The sequence below is a fragment of the Nanorana parkeri genome, unplaced genomic scaffold, assembly GCF_000935625.1.
Source record: "Nanorana parkeri isolate BGI_ZX_2015 unplaced genomic scaffold, ASM93562v1 scaffold203, whole genome shotgun sequence".
Lineage (NCBI taxonomy): Eukaryota > Metazoa > Chordata > Amphibia > Anura > Dicroglossidae > Nanorana > Nanorana parkeri.
In genome coordinates, this window is record NW_017306471.1 from 1,253,649 (window position 1) to 1,267,261 (window position 13,613).

Genomic DNA, 13,613 nt, shown 5'->3' on the forward strand with positions numbered 1-13,613 from the left:
AGAACAAGAAGGGGGGGGGATCCCTGGGAGGAGCGGTGATTGAGAATTTCCGCTCTCTGCATAAAGAAGACCACGAGCTGAGCGATCAGGAATTAATTGTCACTCAGCTCTTGGTATACAGTATAGAGCCAGCGTGAGACAGCTGCAGTGTCCCACTCTGGCTCTAAGTATTGGTAGGAGTATATTTTACCCTCATAATACTTCTACTTTAAGGTAGGATGGGGCCCTAGGTAAAACAGCAAATTTGGCACCCCCATCCCTTAGCTTGATACTAATAAAGACTGCAATAGGCACAGAGAAGCTGTCCCCATTTCATTGTCTGTACTGACGTGGCCCCATCTGACACAAAGTACCTACAACTGCATCTGCCCTTGTGAAGGCACACAGCTTTTAACAGTTGCACTTTCTCCCCGATGTACTGCAAGAGCCTAAGGGTTATATATGAACCTCAACCCTTCCCATCAAGCCCGGGTACTCTGTGTAATCCTTGATTCTGAGCTCTCCTTTCAGCCCCACATCCAATCACTATCCAAATCTTGCCGACTCAACCTCTGTAACATTTCCAAAATACGCCCCTTTTTAACAAACAAAATCACAAAGCTTCTAATTCACTCCCTTGTAATCTCTCGCTGCGACTACTGCAACTCCCTCCTTGTTGGCCTACCAATAAGCAGGCTATCCGCTTTCAGTCTATCATGAATGCTGCTGCCAGACTCATGCATCTTACCAACCGTTCAGTGTCTGCCGCCCCCCTCTGCCCATTCTCCATTGGCTTCCACTTGCCCAACGAATAAAATTCAAAATACTAACAACAACATACAAAGCCATCTACAACTCCGCCCCAACCTACATCACTGATCTCATCTCAAAATATCACCCAAACCGTCCTCTCCGTTCCTCTCAAGACCTCCTGCTCTCTAGCTCTCTCATTACCTCCTCCCATGCTCGCCTCCAGGACTTCTCCAGAGTGTACCCTATCCTCTGGAACTCCTTACCCCAATCTGTCCGCCTATCTCCAATGCTGCCCACCTTCAGGCGATCCCTAAAAACCCATCTCTTCGGAGAAGCCTACCTCATCTAAACATAATGGGCTTTTACTTCCTCCAATAACTCAATCCAAACAATGATTACCTTTTGTATCACTTGCCCCTCCTACTAGATTGTAAGCTCTCACGAGCAGGGCCCTCCCAACCCAATTATTCTGAAACTGTATTGTACTGTAAATTGTATTGTAACTGTGCTGTCTCCACTATTTTGTAAAGCGCTGAGCAAATTGTTGGCGCTATATAAATCCTGTATAATAATAATAATGAACATCCAACGGGCCCTAGACACCTGTTTATGTTGTCTTGTTTGATATGGCTCTGCTCCCAGTGCTAAGAAAAACTGCTTAACCTGAGGTTCATGTCACAATAGTAATCCTGTTGCTTGGGCAAAATTAAAAAACAACAGGATTGCTAAAGAGAGCACTCACTTTCTTCTAAGGTAAAGCTTCTTCAATGCAAAATCTTGCTTGCCAGTACACATCTCACTAATTTACCCATTCACCTGCAGCAAGTAGAGCCAACGACAAGATCTCTAATGTGACATGGACCTGAATCAGGCAAACAGAGTCATGTTTGCTGTGCTGCCTATTTAGCTAACCAACAGTGCTCTGGAAATCCTTTGTCATGTACTAAATTTATCGTTGCAGAAAAAGGATTGTATATACAATAAAAAAAGCTAAAAAAAATCAACTGAAAAACATATAAAACTTTAAAAAAAAAAAAATTGAACCAAAACATTTACAGGGTTATTTACAAAAGGTTGAAGAGTTTGGAGAAGGCAGGAGAAGTGAACAATCTAGGACAAAATAGCCGATTCGGAAATATTCTCCAATTCAGCTCACTTTCCAGTTCAGCTATGTTGTCCTAGATTGTTCACTTCTCCTGCCTTCTCCAAACTCTTCACCCATTAGTGAATAACCCTGTACGTTTCCCTTTAATAGGCAATATAGCAGAGAAAAGAGAAAAAAAAATCCAAAGTAATGGTTGTTTTCAAGATTAATGTAAATATTTAATTACACATGACCACAGTTTCCACCAACAGAGTTGACCTCTTGCCACTATTCCTCTACCCCCACCTCTTCTTTACACAGTAGCGGCGTGATCTTCCAGCAAAGAGAATCAGTGCATCATATTCCGGAAAGAATGTGTGAATGTCAAATACTGTATGGCTCCATCAATACCACTGTATATTATATAAGCAACATACCCAGCGTGTACAAAGCTGAAAGCAGAACTCCAGGCACAAATGTTATTATATATTCTTAAAGTGACATTAAAGGCAAAAATGTTTCCCCCTCCCCCCAATGTTAATTAAAGCACTTACCTTAAATGGTGTCTCTTAATCCGTTCTTCCTCCTCTTTCCTTTCCTTTTCAGCCTTCTCTCCAGCAGGTGTCTCTGATCCAGCGCTGACTCCTCTGTCCCTGCTGGCACTTCCTGTCCCACGGTCTCCAAGCCGCAAATCCGAACTGCGCATGCGTCCGCCCCAAGATGCTTTGCGGCTGCCCGAGAATTTTCAGATGTTTGGTCGGGAGCGCGCGGGGAAGACACAGGTAAGTTTAAACCGCCTTTAAAGCGTGTGTTTTAAAAAAAAAAACTTTTTGCATATATCTACTGCTTGCTATCAGTAGATATATGCAAAAAAACGAAGCAATGAAAGAAAAAACTTAAATATCCGGATCCATGTTAGGTCTATGGGCAGTCAGATATAAGCAAACTTGTGTCCGTTTACATACGTTTACCTCTGTTCCGTCACGTTCGGGTCTGCCAAAATGGACTGTTCTGGTTTGTTTTTTTTGACCTAGACAGATTCGGAGGTACTCTGCTGGCCCATACACTAACATCAAGCTTCCAATCAGGTCCACCTGAAAAATGACAGGCGGATCTGATCAGAACAATGTGATCTTTGGTTTATTGTATCATTAATAATTTTGTATACATCAGATACTACAGTCAGCTGGCTGCTGTTGCTACGAGAGATAGGGGAGCAACCATGTTGTTGTTCCGCCCTTTCCCTCACCCTGGCCATTCATAAAGTGCCTTGTATTCTATGAATGGTTCATAGAATACAAGCCATTCTGTTAATGGCCAAAGGGAGATGAAGGGTGAATAAATGGCACAATCGCTTCCCTGTATGAGGTCTGCAACTTTCATAGACAGCGGCCTAAAAATATAGCTCTGAATGTGGTATCCGATGTATAGAAATGTTTGAATGGCACAGTATACAGAAGAGATCTAAATATGTAACTCACCTGGCCAGAGGTAACTCTTTTTCCCCTTAAGAATATATAAAGATGTTTGTGCCTGGAGCTCTGCTTGCAGCTGCAACCCACCAACAGGATTTACATGCAAGTGTCTGTAAAACAAATACAGGACACATTAAAGCAACTACTACCTGGAAAACAATTCTAATAAAAGCACCCTGCGATAGAAGGCTCTTCATGTTTACCTCTCCAGTGGGCAGTGAGTCCTCAATTTGCTCGGTTGAAGAGCTAAAGACTCCAGCAGAATCTTCAGCAGCTGACATTTTCTGTCGCATACCTGGCCTTGTGCTTTGTGTTGTGGTTCCTTACGCTACTGTGGCCTGTAGTGACATGAGGCAATGGGAGCAACCGCAGCGCAGCCATCAGACATACCCAGTAGTATTGGATGCCGAATATTCCGTTGGGGGCTGTAGCTTTTGCAAAATTGGCAATGCTATGATCAAGGCTTGAAAAATTTTAGTGTGTCTCACCAGTCGGTAAAAAATGTCACCATCCAGCATGACCGGACTATAGCCTTGCAATTTATGTTAACATTTTTTAGGGACACATAGAGCTTTCTTTTGGAGGTATATAATCACCACTCGGGGTTTTGAAAAAAAAAATGTTTCCCCTACCGTATGTTAAAAAACATTTATTTTTACCCATATTTTTGGTAAAATATAAAAGACAGGGTCATGTCGGGTAAGACACCAAACATGTCAAGCCTTAAAATTGTGCCGGACAGCAAAATCTACCACACCGAAAATTGCCCATAGGCGATGCTTTAAACGCTTTTACTGCTCATCAGTTTAGTGTTATCAGTGATTAATGGCCCTAGAATTATTGCTCTCACTCTGACGTTCACTGTGATATGTAACATGTGCGGTACAAAAGGCGCAGTGGTTGTTTTCGCACGTAGGCGCACCCGACGCATGTTTGTGTGTGTATGTGGGGGACTTAAAAGAAATTTAGTGTTTTTTTATGCTTCATTAATTTTTTTATGCTTCTTTAATTTATTATTCTTTTTTTATTTATTTTTTCACTTAAGGCTAAGAAGCCCCCAATGTGATAGCCAATTTACATGACAGGTCTTCTTTATGGAGACATCAGGGGTCTCCAAGACCCTAAATGTCACTTAGGATATCTGCTTCACCAGCTTCTGAAGTGACAGTAGAATGCGGAAGTGATGTAATATACATCACTTCCTGCATTCGGGGACTGGAGAGGAGATCAGAGGGAGATTGTGTACCGTTCTCCCTTTAATCTCCTGTCACAGAGCAGCCGTGGCAACTCCGAGCGGATTTTCCAAGCCCTGGCTATGATGAACTGATTTTCACGAAAATGACTCCGCTCATCCCTATCTGTGATAATACAGAAATGCAGGGGTTGCCACTGCTGATCATTTTTTGTAAAAATTAAAGTGCCTGACTTTCATGCATCCATGTTTAGACCCTGCCTCCAGGCCACGGATGTTCAGTAGTTAGACACTCCAGAGATGGTAACCAAAATAGTTGCGCTAGGATATGTGGCAGAAATAAAAAAATAAATAAAAAAATAAAAAACCAAACATACAAAGGAAAATAAATAAAAATATAAAATATGACCAAAGAATCCAGCTGCAGCAATATCTATCAAGGTGATCAATTATAAACCGGTGTGCTGCGCTTGGTTTTGTGATGCGTGCTATGTTTAATCTTTAAATTATGTGATGTTTGTGATACCACAGACTGAAAGCAGTGCAAGTGGTCGAATCCTACTTGCAACTATATGCAATCCAAAAGTGCGTATGTGCATAAATGTTAATAAATATACGTGTCATATAAATATGGTAAAAATACGGATATAAATACCAAATAGTTAAATGTGAACCAAATACGTTGATAGATTATTCGTATATGTGCCATAAAGTGAAAATACAGTTGTGAATAATAAGTTAATTGTAAAGATGGATCACTCTAACAATCAACAACATTTGGCTAGAAAAACAATGATTTAGAAAAATCTAGCAAGTTTCAAAATACAACCACATCTACTGGTATAAAGTGAATAAATACAGGTGAAAAAAATTATATATAGAAAAGTGTAAAAGTGTGTCCACGAGGGTTGTAACACCAATAGTCTAATTTCTACCAAATGGTATTAAAAATCCAATGTCTTTTGTTTATAATTCTATTGATACGTCCGCAAAATAGAAAAAAGGAAGAAAAGAAACCTTCTCTGTTAGTTTCTCTGTCCTCTCCTGCCGTCAGGCTCCACTTCCTCTCGTCGGCGATAATTAGACAACCTCCAAGGCTGGAGAGCACTCCGGAGGGATCAGCCAGAAATGGCCCCATAGAACCAAGAAAAAAGGGACATATTTTGGCACAAGAACATCTTTTGGGTCGTTGAAAGGATCTTTTTATAACCACCAGGAGCTATTTAAAGCCCACTGCAGTTTTAGAAACCAACAACTATCACTCTGATTCCGCCTTCCAAATGGACTCCAATGCATTTTGGCAAAATGGCAAATTTTCACTTACATTTTTGCAGGGGACTTTCAGGGAAATCAAAACTCTCTGTTTCACTTATGCCGCATTACAAGTGTCCTTTAATTGATCTAACTACTGTAAGCTACAATGAACTGAAATCTTATTGGTCGCCATGGGTTTTTGCAGTTTGTACATCATCATTTGACTTTTGTCTGTCACAATGAATATGTTAAATAATGTCTATTTAGACAATCTTATGCTTTTAATCAGACAGATTCTGTCCAGTATACATGCAACTAGATCAGAGGACAAGGTTAGAGTTCTCAGATTAAAGAGGTGTCCTGATGACTGGGGGAGCCTACCTGAATATATAGTGGATATGTTGTCTCCTGCAGCTGTCCCTGCCATACCCAGAAGCCCCCCTGCGTCCTAACTGGTCTTACTAAATTGATAAAGCACATAGACAATGAATAAAAGCACATAAACCTTTTATTGTAGTACAGACCTGTGTTGGAGATTATGTATCCTGTCAGTGATAATTAAGTAATTTAACTGAATTTACTTGCTAAATAATAATTTTCATCAAACGCAGGAGAAATAGATTTCATGATCGGCTTTTGCCATTACACAATAAAATATGTGGCCTGGAGAAATGAAGATAATTACAGGGAGTTGGCCTTTTTGAGTCCTGCGTCACAGCATTAATACAGACTGCAGTAACCCCATATGACTCAGTCATAAGCCTCTGATAAATATAATTGATGCTGTACAGTGGGGAAGACGCAAAGGGCTCTGTCTTCTATTACTTGTTATGTGCAATTGTTATTGTGTGTTTCCAAGTATTCAGATAAAGTGATACAGATTAATTATGAATGCGGAACAGCTAGTAAACAGTACAAGGAGCAGAACTGATTCATCACTGGAGATGATTTAAGCAAACTACAGGAAAGTGATTGTGTTTCCCAGGGGCAATTTTAGGGTCCTAAAAGACTCAGGGCTCATTGGGCAACTCACCTATAGTGAGAGGTTGGAGAATGCCATAGTGAACAGGGTTCATGTAATTTTCTGCTCTCCCTCTTCTCTTCTCTTTCACCCTTTTTTTCTACCAGTGTTGGTTACTGTACCCCAATACTGTAAAGGGGGTTACCACATAGCGCCTGTAGTTTACAGTGAGATTGCTACTTAACTGAGGGAAAGCCTTCTATAGGAAGTGATCACGCTTTGGCAGAGCAGAAATTATTCTCCAGATGCTTCTCTTCAAGCACCTATAAGGCAGATCTCTAAATGGGTCTCACAAACTCCTAGACTATACTTCCCTCTTGGTGTACTCAACATGTTTTTCTTCGCATAGACAAGATTTCACTACGGTAAGTCTCATCATCCTTCTACTAGTGCCTTTCCAGCTTGTCATGGACAAGACACCACCAATGCCTTATCAGTGCTCCACCAGCACTTCCCCATGCAAGCAGGAGAACACCTACCATACTTCTCTCTGGGATTCCCTGGAAGACACTGCACAGAGAACTTTTCCTCCTTCCCTCAACTCCACAGAGGAGGCATTAGCAATGAGCACAGCCAGCTCTGTCATACTCCCCCAGAATGGGGAACCTACATGCTACCTTCTCATTCACTCACCAAAAATGGTCTCAAGACCTTACACCCTCCAGGTTTTCAATATACAATGCCACACCATGTCAAGCAAGCCAATGTACTCTCTCTTGGCTGAGAATAATTCATCAGCCACCCAGTGAACTCCTTAGGGGAGACCAATGACTTCCCCTTAGGGCCCCTCTTACAGTATCATGAATATTGATCAACCCTAGATAAAGACACAGTCTATCTACATATGGTTTGACCTATAGTCCCAGGCAGGAAACGTCTAAAGCACTAATACCCGAGATTTGAAAATCATTTATTAGCTTAATTTCATCTAATTGCTGTTTGGGTTTTCACCAACATACTTACTGAAGGGAAAACTCTAAAAAAATGATGTATATATAAAAATATGCATTATAACTACAATTGTTATAACTGTTTATTTGTTTTGCTCTACTGCACTTCCAATGCCAGCTCAACATCCATAGAAATTATTTACAAATGTTGCCAATTATGACATATCATAAAATAATGCAAAATGTATCACAGGCCAATGCTGTTAAATAGATCCCCCGACACACACACACACACACACACACACACACACACGCTCACACACCATGAACAGGAAATGCCAACCATCCAGGAATATATCAAGAGTGTTAGAAAATAGGCTGACTGAAGATCTCCAAAACGTCCATTAAAAAAGTTATTATCCATAAAATGTAAGGATTTTTTTTAGGTATAAGTCAATTAAACAAGAGTTAGGTTTCTGTGTTGCCATACTCTACATTGTGATGGTAACCTGGCTGGGCATTTCATCTGCCATGCATGTTAAATAATATAATTACTAAAATGTTACTAATACACAGTGCTTAAGAACAGTGTAAACTTGCCATCATGTGCTCTTAAAGGTTTAATCCTTTTATTGTTTATTTGTCTTGGACTGCTGTTTGCAAAAAAATAAAAAAAAATGTATATATATATATATATATAAAAATAATAATTGGGTTGGTGTCACCGATAAAGACTAAGAATGTATTATGCAACCTAAATACACAAGAGATGACACCAAGATACACATATATGCAGCATGATCTTGCGAAACCAAGATCCTGGGACAGACAAATGCCGAATGTGTGACAATGAAGTGTGCTGTAGCCACCTACTGGGCATAAGGAAAACTGCAGGTACACAAGCAAGGGAGAGAAAATTTGGTGAACAGGCAATTTTTTTCAATGAAATAAATATAAGAAAAAGCCATTTCATACCTACATGTACATGCCCTAAACAGCATGCAGGTTGTAGTCCTGTTATTCCTTAGACCAAAGATATTCAGGTCCAATTTAAAGGTGTAAGGGCTTGTTCACACAAAGCGCGTTCCAGGAGCAGAGCAGATCTGTTACAGACCGGATCAAAACTGCGTCAAATGGTATTTTGGGCTCTAGTTCACACCTCAGCGTTCAGTTCCAGACCATGTAAAAAAACTGCAGCAAGCCCTATTTAACCTGCTCTGGAAAGCTCTGGAACGCATGCAAACGCATAAGAAACACATGCAAACGCCCTGGAACACACTAAAAGCCCGTATTAAACAAGATTTTTCTTTTTTTCACCAAAAACGACCCTGAACGCATCAAAAACGAGGCAAAAAACTCTGTATAACACACTCCACTTCATGTGCAGTGTGTTATCACATTTAAAGCCTAAATCTGGCTTTAAATGTGATCGCAAAAGGGATGAAGCGGGTCACTTCATGGAGTTTTTTCACTGGTCAGAAGTGACTCTGTAGTGAGTTTTAAGCAAGGACATCAACAATGCAATGTGTACGTTGGCACCATAAGGAACCCACTCTTTTCCAGTGCTTCACCAGAAGACCTCAAATCACTCTTTAACTATGGACTTTGTGAAAGTTGATGTTTACACAAAGCTAACCATTGTACCCCTCATTCCCGTGTGACAACACTGAAGCAAACCGATTTTGTAATCAGACGCTAGGGGAAATTGTGGGAGGTTGTGGGAGTCTCTTGTGCTCCCCCATATACAGAAGTTCTACAAAAGTGTGAAAGATTGAGAGGTTGGGTCACTGGAAAAGTAAGCAAATATCTTATGCAACCTGCTACTACACTGCACTGTTAATTTCAGTATTTACGACAGTCCAGAGTTACTTTAAGGGTTCATTCACACCAAAATCAGAAGGAAATCGCAAGGGTCTATTGACTTGAAATTGTACCTTCCAATCCAATGGCTGCAATACGTTTTTCAGCGGATGCTAACAGAAGGGTACCATTTACCTTTTTTCAGCGCAACTAAATGCAACACAACGTAATGGAGTGGTGTGAACTAGCCCCATTCGCACCCATTCAGTTTTCGGTTCCCATCTATTAGCATCCGTTAAAAAGCGGATCTCAACGCAACGCATTGGGTGTTAATGGGCCATAAAGACCAACTCCGGGCAGCAAAAAAATCATAAAAATAGCGCCCCCAGCTAATAAAGAAATGGATGCTTGTTTTGTCAAGGGAATGATTTAACATGGAATAAAAATGACCTTCAGCGAGCTTCTTCCCCACTGGTTCTTGTTGTGACAACCAGTTCCCAGAAGCCACTATTTTTGCCATTCTCTGACTGGTCTTGATACCACCCTTCATGTTGACATCAGTGGCCACCACTGTTCCTGCATTGTAGGTAATGACATAGGGGGCCCTCCCACATTTCTGCTCTGGAGGGAATAAGACTGGAATGTCAGCTGTCATAGTACCGTGAAGTAAGTTAAGTTTTACTGTGTTAGAGCGTACCTTTGAAAAAAACAAGCATTAAATTATTTATCCACACAGAGAGGGGGACACAAGTTTTATGATTTATTTACTGTCTGGAGTTCTGCCTCTGTCTTAGTAAAAAAAAAATGGAGGGGTATTGTATGTAACACTCGGCCCTATGGTCTAAACAAATACAAAATCAATATATTCACGTTCTCAAACAATTCATCCCCACACAGTTACCTCCTCATGTATCACTTCCCCCTCCCCTTTTAGATTGTAAGCCCCCAGGGGCTGGGCCCTCCTTACCATCTTGTCTTGAATTGTATTGTGATTGTAATGTCTTCCTTATATTGTAAAGCGCTGTGCAAACTCTTGGCGCTATATAAATACTATGTAATAATAATAATAATATATCATATGGTTAATAGCTTCAAATATAAAGCAAAAATTGTGCCCAGTGCAGAGCCAAGCGCCAGCAGTCTTCAAAAACCACAACGCTCACCGTAACAGATCTTTGCCATATGTATCCTGTTTCCCAAAGGACAGAAATATCCTGTAATCTCACATCCTGTTTATTAACAGACTGAGTTATTTAGAAACATAGAAATAAAAAGGGCATTTGTGCAGTTATCTGAGACTTAGTATTCTGTGCCTGAAGGATGTGGAGTGAAATGAGACAAAATCTTAATGACCTTGTGTATAGCTGAGTATAACTTAGATCCAAGTAGCGTACCTTCCGGTACCGCATAGCTGGCCTATGACTATAGTAAAGAATTTGTAAAGTTTTCAGATGTGGCAGTCCTAAGTCTAAAATAAATGAGTAAAAGAAGGACAACACGGTTTTCTGCCATCTTGTTGGCTAATTGAAGGAGTTGTATTTCAAAAATGACTGTTGTTTGAAGGCTTCCTCTAAAGTAGGCATGCGTTTTTACTGGTTCAGGGGCTTTTTTTTTTTAACATTCGGAAGGTTATTTTCAAATGATGGAAATTAGGGATGCACAGATACTTTTCGAGTACCAGTACAGATACTTGGCATTTTCATGAGAACTACCAGGGTTGCAGAGGTTGCAGCTGGGACCTGGCTCTGGTGCTCCACCACTGTTCTGAAATCATTAGTCTGTATTGTTTTAGAAAAACTGTCACATGACAATAAACAAAAATGTATCAGTACTCGTACTTGTAAGTACTCGGCAAGTACCAGTACTCGTACTCGCAAAACTGGTATCTGTGCATTCCTTTATTTATATTTATAAAAACAAAATCGTACATTAAAACAGAGATGTACAAATCCCAGGAGCTCTGTGTGCTCCTTACAAATGACAACTTCCTCCTAACTTTTGCATTTCTCTCTAGTGTAGTCTTGGAGCTCAAAAGTATCGGTACATGTACTCGTACTTGTACCGAGTACTGTACTTGGTATCTGTGCAACCCTAATGGAAATATTTGAATATCTTGTTCCATAATGTATATGTTCTAAACAAATTCATCTGTATGGCCATGTGTTAGGTCAGGCCCAGTACAGACAGTTGGGCCAAGACTCAAGCCTGCCAATTCACTGGAGATATTGGTGCCACTTTTTGTAGGAGCCACCAAGCAGAAATGGAGGGTGGCAGTAGAGTAGGCCTTACCACAGTTACTACTGCTAGATATCTAAGTGGAAGAAACCCACAGGTGGGGTTATGTACACTTCAGGGACATGCGGTGAGGTCAGTAGCAGGTGAGGCACCATCCGGCCCACCCCCGCCCCAGTCACCGAGCTATGTTTTCATCTGCTGTGGCAAGATTCCACAGCCGGCAGCTGAATGTAAACAGCAGCAGGGCAGCAGGTGGTTCCGTTCCTCCTTGCAGATCTGTCCCCAGTGCTGTGTCTTGCCGGTATCGGTATTTTCCTACTCATGAAAATGCCCCGATAGATACTAAGCAGTGGCGTAACAACCGGGGGTGCGGGGGGGTCACTTGCGCCGGGCGCAGGACTGAGGGGGGGCGCCGTCACGACCCCCGCTAAACGAAGCCATGGCTCCCTCTCCCTGACACGATCACCTGGCTAGCGCCGATATCGGCGCTTTAAATTTATAAACTGAAGCCGGCGCAGTAAACAGGCATTGGGCTTCACAGGAAGGCTGCCGAGGTCCTCAGCAATGTCCCGTGAGCCTTCCTGTGAATCACGGCACCTGTTGACAGCACTAGCAGCAAATCTCCTTCCTGCCGCCAAGACCGGCCGGGACCCCTGGTGAGACCAGCACAGACCCCACACAGCCACCTGAGAGTCTGTGCAGCCCTCCTAGGACCCTGCACAGCCCACCAAAGACACCGCACAGCAACCTGAGAGTCCACACAGCCTTCCTAAGACACCACACAGCCCACTATAGGACCCTGCACAGCCCACCAAAGACACCGCACAGCAACCTGAGAGTCCACACAGCCTTCCTAAGACACCACACAGCCCACCATAGAACCTGCACAGACCACCATAGAACCTGCACTGTTACACTAATTGCCATTATTTTTCTTAGACTTCAATATTCAGAGCTAGTTATTACTAAAACCAGTAATAATCAAATGCAGAGGCAATTATTTAATATGATAAAGAGTAGATATATTTTTATAGTCTTAGAGATACAACAGGCCCTTTGAGGGGAACCATAAAGCTGCTGCGGCCCGCGATATAATTGAGTTTGACACCCCTGGCTTACAGCAAGCACTGATGCAATCCTGAACTTTAAGAAATGCCTATAACACTCGCTACCTTGTCTAGACAGGAATGTAACAGAGATTTTAACTTCTGACTTCAGCCAGTAAGCTGCAGACGCTGTTTGGGTATTCTGACAGCTACAGACACCAGGTGTTAGAATACAATAAAAAAACAAGAGAAAAAAAAAAGAGAAAGTAAGGTAAGTGTATGTACTTTTTCTTTTCTCCAATGTGTTTCCTCCCATGAATACTTAGCACAGAATACCTGTGTCCAGCAGTGACGTTTCCGCTTCTTGGTGAGGCACTCCCCATCCCCGCCCCCAACATACTGAAGCCCCGCCCATATCCTGCCAAAGCCCCATCCCAACAAAGCCTCGGCTAGTGTGATTGAGGGAGGAGGAAGGGAGGAGACAGGGGGGACCCTCCCTGTCCCTCACTTGCTCGTCACTGCTGAGGCATTGAGATCGATGGCCTCAGTGGGTTTACCATCCACAGAGCTCACACCTCTGACAAAGAGTAGAGGCTGTGACAGCTCTTTCCTCAATAATTAGGTTACACAAGCAGTGGGGAAGCCCGCTGCTGTGCAACCTAACTACCTGTCAAAAGCCGGATGCATTACAGGCAGCGCTCCATCCATGACAGGTTACACAGCGGGGAGGCTTTCCCTGCTGAGTAACCTGATAGAAGCCGATGTGAATGGAGAAAAAGCTGTCAGCTTCAGACTTGAAGCTGATAGCTTTTTCCTCCATAATACTAGGTGAGGCTCTGACTCACCTGCCTCCCCTTACCGCACGTCCCTGGTGTCCAGCGACA